The following is a 9,983-nucleotide window of genomic DNA, read 5'->3' as shown; positions in this document are numbered from 1 at the left end:
ACTTGGGACAGGAAAGGGAGGTTTTTAGAGTCCCTTGTCCTCCTGGGGTTGGTCGGGGGATCTTGCTGAGATCCATGTCCTTCCAGGATTCATCAGGAGACCCCACTGGTTGACAAGTGGTTGAGACACCATCACTGCTTGTTTGTGGGCACCTGATTGGTTGTTCTTTCGTCTTCGAGCAGGTTGCACAGTGCTTTGTTCCCTTAGCCACCTCAAATCGACCTAATACCTTATCAGTTAGAAAGTTCAATACTAGGATCTTCTTTTTTTTTTTTTCTTTTCTTAAGAATAATGGCAAGGGCTGGGGATGTGGCTCAAGCGGTAGCGCGCTCGCCTGGCATGCGTGCGGCCCGGGTTCGATTTCAGCACCACATACCAACAAAGATGTTGTGTCTGTCGAGAACTAAAAAATAAATATTAAAAATTCTCTATCTCTCTCTCCCTCCTCTCTCACTCTCTCTTTAAAAAAAAAAAAAAGAATAATGGCAAATGTAAGCTTTAAAATTAAATTCCAAATTGTAAAAATTCTTCTTGAGGCTGAAATGAAATATTCAAAAATCTCAAAATGGGACTGGGGACATAGCTCCATGGTAGAATGTGTACTTGGCTTGCATAGACAAGGACCTTTATTCCATCCCAGCAAACACACACACCCTGTACCGTCCAATGCACACACATAAAAACAACAGCAACGAAACAAATCTCAAAATAGTTTATACTCACAACAAATGAATGCCTAATAAGAATAATGAGATAGTCATAGAAAAGATATTTAAAGATAAAGAATAAGGTTGGGGTTGTAGCTCAGTAGTAGAACACTTGCCTAGTATGCACAAGTACCTGGGTTCTGCCCTCAAATTGGAAAGTGAGACAAAGAAAGAGAGAGAGAGAATAGATGGTTAGTATAGATCTATTAATAGCGTAGAAGCATTGGTATAACAAAAATATTGATGGACAAGCTGAGAAATCAGAATATTGATTTGACTATTAAATGATCTTGATGTACAACAATTTAGTTTACAAATTTCTAGATTAATTTTGTCATTGATATACAATATTTCTCAATGTACCAATGGAAACTCACAAAACATGTGAGTAGTGGATGGACACTACAGCACATGAACACAAGCACATCCAGGGTTTGGATCCCATCTCTGCCAAAGTGAACTTTTACAAGTTTTATTCTGAGATAGTTTATCTATAAAGGGGGATAATAATGGTATGTTTCATAGACCATTGTCGTGAGGATTAAATGAAATAATCCATTTAGCATAGTGCCTGACATATAGTTAGCACTCAGTGCTTTCATCATCATTCTGACTTTAGACAACCTCCTTTCCCTTCTTTAGGAGTCTCACCGTCACGGTTACAAAGGGTCTTGCAGGTGTGTGTGCAATGTGCCTGCACATGAGAGTGTGATCTTTCTGAAAGAACTGTGCTTTCATTCTTTTTTTAAAAAAATATTTTTTAGGGGGCTGGGGATGTGGCTCAAGCGGTAGCACGCTCGCCTGGCATGCGTGCGGCCCGGGTTGGATCCTCAGCACCACATACCAACAAAGATGTTGTGTCCGCCGAGAACTAAAAAATAAATATTAAAAAATATATATATTTTTTAGATGTTGATGGATCTTTATTTTATTCATTTATTTATATGTGGTGCTGAGAATTGAACCCAGTGCCTCACACATGCCAAGCAAGCACTGTACCACTGAGCCATAATCCCAGCCCTGTGTTTTCATTCTTGTAGATTACTCATTTTGGTAAATGATATTCTAATATGAATGGTCAGTAAAGTTCTAATATATTTCTTTTTCTCTACATTTCCCACTTAAGTCACATTTTAAAACAAAGGTTTAAGATGGCATTTAAATTTCAGAGTCATGAGGACACATAAATACAGCAAATTCTGTTATCTAAGGCAATTTTTTCAAGGTGTCTTTTTAAACTCTCACTCATAGTTGACAATTTTCAAGGTAACTGAAATTTTGTCTGCACTCATCAGTAAAACTATACTGACCACTGTTTACACACTCTCTCTCTTTCTCCCTCCCCATCTTTATCTCTGTTTTAAAAAATATTTAAAATAAAATAAAATGTTTAAAATAAAAAATTAATGGACTTTATTTAAATTAACTGCTTTTTCACATTGTTAAAAAAAATAAAACACAAGTTTTGGAAGAAATATTTGGAATGCATATATCTGACAAAGACTTGTATCTAAAATACAAAAGAATAAGGATACAACAACCTAATTTTTTTTTTTTTACAGAGAGAGAGAGAGAATTTTTTAATATTTATTTTTTAGTTTTCGGCAGACACAACATATTTATTTGTATGTGGTGCTGAGGATCAAATCCAGGCCACACGTACGCCAGGTGAGCACACTACTGCTTGAGCCACATCCCCAGTCCCAACAACCGAATTTTTTAAATGGGCAACATATTTGAACAGATGCATAATAAAGCATATCAATGGTCAAATGCTTGTGATAGATGTTCAACATCCTTAGTCATGGAAATGCAAGTTGAAGTCATAATGATATATTACTATGCATCCAATATAGAATAATTAAAATTAGATATATAGACTAGCTGGACCTCTAATACTGATAATAGGAAAATAAAATGGCATGACCTCTGAAAAACAGTTTGAAAGTTTTTTTGTGAAGTTTATATGTAAGAAAAATTAAAACTATGTCTATACAGAGACTTTTCCACAAATGTTCATAGTAAGTTTATTCATAGTAGCAAAAATTGGAAGCACTCCATATATCCATCAACAAGCAAATGAATAAATAATTGTAGTGCATCCACACAGTGAAATTCTACTAAGTAATAAAAAGAAATGAACTACTGATAAAGGCAACAGCAAGCATAACAGCATGATTTGTTTGTTTGTTTGTTGTTTGTGCTGGGGATTGAACCCAGGGCCTTGTGCATGCAAGGCAAGCACTCTACCAACTGAGCCATATACCCAGCCCCAGCATAGATAAATCTTAAAAACATTATGCTAGGGCTGGAGATGTAGCTCAGTGGTATAGAGCTTGCTTAGCATGCACAAGGCCCTGGATTTGATCTCCAGCATCACAAAAACAGAAAAGAGAAGAATATTATGCTAAATGAAAGAAGCCAGATCAAAAAATGTACATTCTCCATATATAAAACTCTAGAATATATAAACTAGCCTATAGTAATAGAAAGCAGAGCAATGTTACCTGGTGCCAGGAATAGAGATGGATTTTGACTACAAAGGGGCATGAGGGCACTTTTTGAGGTAATGGAAACTTCCCATAGCTCTATGTGGTAGTTGCATGGTGGATACATTTGTCAAAACTTATCAAATTGTATACTTCTAAAGATTTAAATTTATTGTACATAAGCTATGTATTCAATAATTTAAAATAATATAATTTACCATTTTAAAAAATAAGAGCACTGTGAAGATGTCACTGGAGAATTGAATATAATAGCAAAGAATAGGAAGTAGCCTAATAATAATTAATGAATGCTTAGAGAAATTATTTATGATGAATCAATACTATAGAACAAAATGTAACCATTACAAAGTTTGTTTGAAATGGAACTTTATGACAAAGTAAAAAGGTAACAGTATGAATAATATGATCTCATTTGTATAAACATATTTTGCATCATATTTTCCAGGGAATCTATACTGATCTATAAATTTGATAATTGGGAGCTTAACTATGAGGTGAGCCATTTGCAAAGGGATTTTTAACTTTTCCATTTTTCAGTGTTGAATTTTTACAATAAGGTAGTTAGTTTTACACACATAATCAACAGAAACAAATGATACTTTCATTTGGGAAAATTAAAAGATAATTAGGGATAGCTTTGCACACTCCAGGCATCATTATGAACATCTATCATTTTGTCATCTCCAAGTGGAGAGATATTGATTAACAGGGATTCCTATTTGATTAAAAACCAATAGACGGGGTTTCACTCGATGTTGCATAAGAAAATATTCTGCTCAATTCTTCCAGCAACCAGCTGAAGAAACATGAAATGGAATTGTGGAAGGGAAAAATATAATGACTAGACTTGGCAAGGTAGGGGACTTCCATGCCTAATCACTTTTCCTTATTTTTTCTAAAAAATAGTTAATATCTTTTAGTCTAAAAACTGAGAGCATCTGTCTCTACATCCTTTTCAATGATACTTCCTGAGGGCAAAACTGACAAAGACCAGGGCATTGAAACACAGTTCTCTCTCCAGTCTTTAGAATCTTCTTGAAGAAATAAGATTTTATGTGGCAGTGATGGGGGAGAGGGTTAGGGATTGAACTCTCGGGGCCTATAGCAAGCATCCTAGCACTGAGCAACACCTCCAGCAGAAATGAGAATTTTGACAATTCCAAGTGTTCAGACAAAACACAAAGATGCCCCTTTGCATAAGAGACGGTGTCAAGACAATCCTGAGAAACTCAGCTCAGTACAGCATTATTCTCTGGAGGGACTTTCAAAATCCTGTCATCTTCATGTGTCTTCTCAACTCTGCAATTAAATATTCTCTTATTGCCTTCAGTAGTTTCCCAAGTCTAGACACTGTAATTATCATGACAATCCTTCTAATGTCCTAATTAACAGAGAATGAAAAGCCCTAGAAGAAGAAAGTCAGGATCCCAGCAGTCACATCAGCCAATGCCAATGAGCAAATTAGCCAAATATAGAGGAGAATGATTCATCTGCTTCTCCACTTTCCTATCTCTCATTGCTTGGCTTTTCTGTATCCTTCTCAAAGGAACATATCAAAAGTTTGCTTCTATTTTTTTTACCTCCTTTTTAATCTTCGCATTCCACATGGCTCTGCATAGGCCCTTCCTGACCATCAGAATTTAGCAGATGGTCTGTACTGGACCAAGACATTCCAGTTTGCAGTATGTTTTTGAAAACTACTTTCTAGGGCTGGGGATGTGGCTCAAGCGGTAGTGCGCTGGCCTGGCATGCGTGCGGCCCGGGTTCGATCCTCAGCACCACATACAAACAAAGATGTTGTGTCCGCTGATAACTAAAAAATAAATATTAAAATTCTCTCTCTCCCTCTCTCTAAAAAAAAAAAAGAAAGAAAACTACTTTCTATGGATTAAACTACAAAGTTCTGCAGCACACTTTAATTAATTCATTTTTTAAAATTTGGATGGCTTGTACAACCTTTTTAAAAAATGTTTAATTTGTTATATATGACAGCAGAATGCATTACAATTCGTATTACACATATAGAGTACAATTTTTCATATCTCTGGTTGTACACTAATTAATTCATTTTTATATGACAAACTGAATATGGGCAACCTGAGCCTATTCAGACAGGACCCTAATTTTGGCTTTGGGACAGGAGGCTTTAAAGTATTAGTTCAGGGCTGGGGATGTGGCTCAAGTGGTAGCGAGCTCACCTGGCATGCGTTCGGCCCGGGTTCGATCCTCAGCACCACATACAAACAAAGATGTTATGTCCGCCAAAAACTAAAAAATAAAATATCAAAAATTCTCTCTCTCTCTCTTTAAAAAAAAAAAAGAATCTTTAAAAAAAAATAATAAAGTATTAGTTCAGCCAAGCTTTCCCCTCTCTGCCTTATTAAATAAAGGGACCTGGTAAACCCAACAACGAAGCTGCTATATACCCTTGTCAGTGCCTTCACCCTCACTGGCTACCTCTGTAGTGAGTCAGAAGATCCAGGGGTTGCCAGATGCAGTTTTGCTCAAGGTCAGGGCCACTTTTCATACAAAGGGCTTGATATTTACCGGCAGCTGCAGGATGTTAGGAGCCAAAATTCCCCAGGAGTTTAATTCTGTGGGCTGAACTGCCCAGCCCTTCTGGGAACTCACACCCAATATCTTATTACTTCTGCCTATTCACTGTCACTTCTCTCTTTTCGGCTCTCATTTCCTTACTTCCTGTGTGCTTTTCTCTTTGTCTTTAAAAAATTTTGAAGATGTAGTGAAGGAGGTGGCACTCATTGGGGAGAAGAGGCTCTGAATAAATAGAAAAAGGTTCCTCGATTCTGTCACTTGTTTTACACACACACACACACCAAATACTCAGAGCTTTTTGAGAGCCTAGCAACCAGGACTCCTGGTTAGCCACCTAGCCACCTCTGGAAGTCCCTTAATGCAGGATAACAGGAGATTCCAGCTCACCTCACTCCCCCACCCATTGTATCCTGTCCTTGTTCTCTTTCTAGATGAATGGATGCCCTTTCCAAGAAGCTGAACTGTTCAGAATGACTCAAGAGGTTATTCCTTTTGATAACAATATCATTAGTATAATATTAAACAGTTTACAGAGCACTTTTACCTCTGCACTTATCCTCCTAAAGCCTCACCACAATTCTATGAGATAACTTTAATTGTGATTTTTGTGTATAGATAAGGGAATTTGATTGTCAACTGGTCAAGGAAATCAGGCACATGATTTGATGGTGCTAGGACTCAGCTTAAATGAACATTCCAGGGACTGTGTTATAAGATAATCACTTTTAGTATGAATTGCTACATCCATAACATCCAGGATCAGGGAGGTCATTTTGGTTGGGCTAGTATCTGTGCAAAAGCAATTGCTGAGTGGACCAGAGGTAGATATCTGGCCCAAAGCGGTCTGTTCATCTTTTGGCTCATGCTTATGACTATGTCTTGGGGCAGAGAGTTCTACTCAAAAGGCAATGCCAATGAGCAAAGTCCTTTACACTACCTGTCTCTGGCACTTGAACTGAAGAATCAGTAGTCCTATTGATTTAAAAAAAAAAAAAATGGAACGGGGGTGGGGGTAGGGATTGGGGGTGGGGGAGTAGGTGGGGAGTGGAACATTACAAGAGAAAACAGAGAGATGACAAGAGGGAGAGTTTACTGGCCATGAGAGAAACAAAAGGAACAGCCAGTCCCTGGAACTGCCTCAACACTGATCAGCTTTCTGGCTGCCATTTGTACATCTAGATAACCTTTTCTCTCCTAGAAGCCTTCAGCCTCTCTCTTCTCCTGGAGACCAAGGAACCCTTTCCACTCTTTCTCAAGCAGTGATTTTTTTTACTGACTTAACCCAAAGCATTAGCCCATGTCAGGTACCCACCAGAAATATATGTGAATGACTATGAGAAGTGGCTGTTCTGATTTTCCTCTCTGCCCACAGAGAGGTTCTGTCCAAGCCAATAAACCCAAGTCATTGCAATCTGTCTGATTGAACTGGTTAGGCAGGGTACATGCAGGACAAGCTACTGAGTCCAGGTGTCTACTAATCTGGCTCTTTGAGGATCAGTTTTACAAAGATCAAAAATTCTGGCGCAGGGAATATACTCCGTAATAAGGTAAACATTTAGTTTTATTTTACAAACTCTAAGATTGTGTCCCAAGGGGAACGATTCTTACAAGTAAAAGGGCTTTTTCAGTAAGAGAATGCTTTTGAAATTCTGCTGCTGAGTCAAATCTGTTTTATAAACCCCTCTCGAGGCCATCTGTTGGGAAGGAGGGAGTCACACAGGACAGGGGGACCTTCTATCTCAGGGAAGCTCTTCCTCAGGAGGCTCTGTTTTCCACTCACTTATATCTGACAAAGGAAGTACAATCTGACAACACCTGAAACCAGTTTGTGTACTTTTGCCATCCCCCCCCCCGCCCTCCACTTTACATTTTCCTTTTCTATTTCCCTTTAGCTGTAAGTTTTTAAATTAATCTGAGTCATTTTTTATTGTGTTCAGACTTGGGAGAGTAGCTACTCTTCTGAATACATTTTACCTGTTTCAACAAGAAGCATGGACAGGAGAGCCCCCAGGTGTTTAAATCACGGCACTTCAAAAGTTAGCTGGTTCTGCAATCCTGAACATAAGTCCATATAAATATGATTCAGCTCGAGTTTATAGCCATGCCTAGAGCTTTCTAACCAAGAACATCCTGACATGAAACAGAATATAGAAAGTATCTGCACTCCTTCAAAGCTAACATGCAATCATTCAATCCCCAGTTTTTTTGTTACCAGGGAGGTAGGGCAATGAATGAACCACACAGGAATATGTGTAGTTACAAATAAACAACAGAGGGAAGGGAGCAGGTGAAGGTGAGCCATTTAGTAACCCCTCGTAACATTTAAGACAGGACACATATTTTGGTAAACAGTTTCTGTAGCAGAGGGAAATAAGGAAAAAGACTTTAGAAGCCATCCCCCAGTGTTTGCCATGGACAGAATTGTAAGGGAGAAGAGACACCTTAAAGTCCCCCACTGAAGTGGGAAGCTCCTAGGATTATCCCCTAAGAGAAAAGTCATGTCCCGTCATTACCCTAGGTACATGTATGACTGCACACATGGTATGACACTACGTCATGTACAACCAGAGAAATAAAAAGTTGTGCTGCAATTGTGTACAAAGAATCAAAATGCATTCTGTTGTCATATATACCTAATTAAAATAAATAATTTTTTTTAAAAAAAAGTTATGTCCCATTCCAGACAATTCAATGTTGAAATGGCTCTCTGTTTAGAGCCCAGTGACATGTTTATGGTCAGGCAAAGAAAAGATGCCTTCAGAGAGAGCCACATGGAGGAGGTACTGTCTGAACTGGAGATGGCCTGACTGGAGAAGACCTCTGCCTACTCACAGCTGCCTGCTTTTCCAGGTCTCAGGATGCATGGTGATTCCTCTAGATGCTCTAACTTGACTCCTGATGCTAAATTATTAGCCATTGCTAAATTCTCTCACCTAATCTTGAAGCTGGTTCTTATAACATAGCTCTATCGTTGGGAAATCTTGTTGGATGTTTTCTTTTCTCATTAGACATGGAAATTCTCTGAGAATAGATTCCATATCTGTCATATTCACTGACATTTCTCAATCACTTAGCATAACAATTGGCATATAATGTACTCTCAGTAAATTTTTTTGAATGAAACTAAACTGATTTGGCTTTTCTACTAGTACATTGTGCTCCTTTAAAAGTTATTACACTTGCAATTATTTATCATAATTATATTATTTGTAATTATTTAACATCTGTTTTCCCCACTAAACTCTTAGGTCTATGAAATCAAGAGCTAAGTCAGTTCGATACATTGAAGTTTCTGCAGCACCTATCACAGTGCCTGGCATACAAATAATTGGCATAGATGTTTAAAAAAACACTTGTTGAATGAGTGATTGCTTTAGTTAAGATATGTAACCTCTATGACCTTCAGCTTCCTAATCTGTAATGATAATCACCCATAAATTATAATGATGATTAGATTCCATGCATGGGTAGATGCTCAATTCATTCCATAAGTTACAATGGGCTCACAATGGTGAGTAAACTAAAGTTTTGGGAATTGCCATAAGTATGAAAAAGCAGAACAAGGAATTCAGGAAAGTTATTTGGAATTTGGTCCGAGAAGCTCAAAGCTTAAATCTACAAAGGATCCATAACAAGGGTAAAGGAGAATGTTAATTTTCTAGGGCTTCCATAACAAAGTACCACAGCCTGTTGGCTTACACAAAAGAAATTCTTTTTCTCACTGTTGCAGAGGCTAGAAATCCTAGATCAAGTTGTCAGCAATGTTGGTTCTTTCAAGGCCTCAATCCTGGGCTCAGAGATGGCTTTTTCTCTGTCTTCACACAATCTTCCTTCTGTGCATGTGGGTATTCTAATCTCTTCTTATAAGGACACTAGTTATATTGAATCAGGGCCCACCCCAATGACCCAGTTTAGTGTTCACGGTGATTTTAAAGATCCTACTCTCAACATTCTCACAATCTGGAGGTTAGGAGTTCAACATATGGTAATGTAGCAAAAACAATAATTCAACCCATAACAGGGAGCACTGGAAAATGTGCTCCCCTTTCCTTCTAATTAAAAAAAAATTCATAAAAAACATACAGAGAAGCTTCTCTGTGCTGTATAAGTACTAACAGCGAACACCCACAAGGACATTCAACCCCCAAAGCAGCAGCCAATGATATGTATATGGAGAATGTCACACAAAAAAATGAAATAAAATCCAGGA

The sequence above is a fragment of the Ictidomys tridecemlineatus genome, chromosome 11, assembly GCF_052094955.1.
Source record: "Ictidomys tridecemlineatus isolate mIctTri1 chromosome 11, mIctTri1.hap1, whole genome shotgun sequence".
NCBI classification, from domain to species: Eukaryota; Metazoa; Chordata; class Mammalia; order Rodentia; family Sciuridae; genus Ictidomys; species Ictidomys tridecemlineatus.
The sequence above is the reverse complement of the archived record's forward strand: the minus strand, read 5'-3'. Positions refer to the sequence as shown.